The sequence below is a fragment of the Cystoisospora suis genome, assembly GCF_002600585.1.
Source record: "Cystoisospora suis strain Wien I chromosome Unknown contig_740, whole genome shotgun sequence".
Lineage (NCBI taxonomy): Eukaryota > Apicomplexa > Conoidasida > Eucoccidiorida > Sarcocystidae > Cystoisospora > Cystoisospora suis.
The window spans coordinates 1-310 of record NW_027153541.1 but is presented as its reverse complement, the minus strand read 5'-3'; positions in this window follow the sequence as shown (position 1 = coordinate 310).

Genomic DNA, 310 nt, shown 5'->3' with positions numbered 1-310 from the left:
TGCAGCTCAGAGCACCGGCGGACCGTAGCGTAGTGTTGCCGTAGCGGAATGACGGCAGCACAAGGGGCAGGAGAATATTCATCCTGCGGGATCCGTGTCACTTCCAGCACATGCGGTTGATCATACCAGGTGCTATCCCCGCCCATAAGTTGCGGGGTGACTCCTAGAGGTACCGGCTCTGAGTTGCGGGGTAGATCCTAGGGATGTTCACCCAAAGTTGCGGGATACTCCTGGAGGTACCCACACTGAGTTGCGGGGTAGATCCTTGGGACGTACACTACGAGAGCGGGGCTTCACCCCTATCTGCCAC